This window comes from Propithecus coquereli, unplaced genomic scaffold (genome assembly GCF_000956105.1).
Source record: "Propithecus coquereli isolate 6110/MARCELLA unplaced genomic scaffold, Pcoq_1.0 Scaffold193, whole genome shotgun sequence".
Lineage (NCBI taxonomy): Eukaryota > Metazoa > Chordata > Mammalia > Primates > Indriidae > Propithecus > Propithecus coquereli.
In genome coordinates, this window is record NW_012144190.1 from 2681129 (window position 1) to 2682582 (window position 1454).

Consider the following 1454-nt stretch of genomic DNA (forward strand, 5'->3'; position numbering starts at 1 on the left):
GCTGCTTTTGGTAGATGTGCTGTGTCTACTGGGATGAAGAGGGATATGGTGAGCTGGTAAGCTCGGAGCAGGCAGCAACCTGGTGGGACTTTATCCTGGGTTATCTGGCTCCAGAATTCTTAATCACCTACCTACAAAGAACGAACTGTTGAGTTCCTTTTCATGTTCGGCTCACAATTGTTGAGCACTTATTTTGTATCTGGCCTCGTGCTGGGCAGCAGTGGTGAAAACCTGGTGTCCCAAACCAACCCTGACAACCCTCCACCCCCCCTAGCTGACCCTGTTGCAAGATTTCCTTAATTTTTTTTTGAAGACAGGGTCCTCTCTATGGCCCAGGCTAGATAAAGTACAGTGGCACTATCATGGATCACAGCTCACAGTAACTTTGAGCTCCAAACTCCTGGGCTCAAGTCCGAGTAGCTAGGACTATAATCTTGCACCACCACGCCTGGGTATTTTTTTGTAAAAACGGGGTTTCCCTATGTTGCCCAGGCTGGTCTCTTACTCCTGGCCTCTAACCATCCTTCCACCTTGGCCTCTCAAAGTGCTGATATTACAAGTGTGAACCACTGTGCCCAGACCTTTGTTGCAAGATTTCAAACTCCAGACCTTTGCATATATAGATCTCAAAAGTCTTAGTGCTTCTTTAAGTTGTAATAACTACAGAATTGTAAATGCTACAAAGTTAAAAAAATCATTTGGAAAATTAATGATTTAAATTGCTTTTACATATTAGTTTTGTGACTTTTGAATGACACATTTTAATTGTAGTTGTTTCAGTACCTCTAGGGGGTAGCATTAAGGGGCAGGTGCTTTGGAAACTAATGTCTTCCCCCCAATGACTCTTTAGTAGCTTTATACTTTGTTTTTTGAAGAATAAAGCAACTTCTGGAGTTTTTTAAATGACGTTTATTTTAGTAAAAATTTAAAAAAAAGCAATACCCATAGTTCTATCTACAAAGTATGCTAAACCATGCACAAAGGTTACTTAACCTTGGAAGGAAATGCGTGACACTGCCCAGGTAACCACCATGGCCAGGTGGTAGTACTAGGTGTGATTTCCTCTCTGGTTTTTAAAATGCTCAGTATTTTGCAAATTGCTCAGAGTAGCTGTGCGATTTTGATAAGAGAAAAGCAAAGAACTATTGCTTTGCTCTGAAGGGGTTGGGGCAACTTCAGGATGTTTAAGGTCCATAGCCTTTAATGTTTTTGACCACAACCTACAGTAGGAAGTACATTCTACGTTGTGACCAATCTCTTTTGTCTCTCTCTGCCTTCCTCTCTTCCTCCCTCTGGCTGACTTTTAATTTTTTCCTTCCTGCAACCCACTGATTTTGTTTTTGTTTTGTATTTTTTCTTGAGACAGAGTCTTGCTCTGTTGCCTGGGCTAGAGTGCCGTGGCGTCAGCCTAGCTCACAGCAACCTCAAACTCCTGGGCTCAAGGGATCCTCCTG

The 1454-nt window shown here is 42.4% G+C and overlaps 1 protein-coding gene across 2 annotated transcripts in view; it reads right to left on the bottom strand.

Annotated features, from left to right (window-relative positions):
- Nucleotides 1–1454, bottom strand: part of RPL13A (ribosomal protein L13a) — a 13411-nt gene that overhangs the window by 2954 nt on the left and 9003 nt on the right. The window lies entirely within an intron of this gene.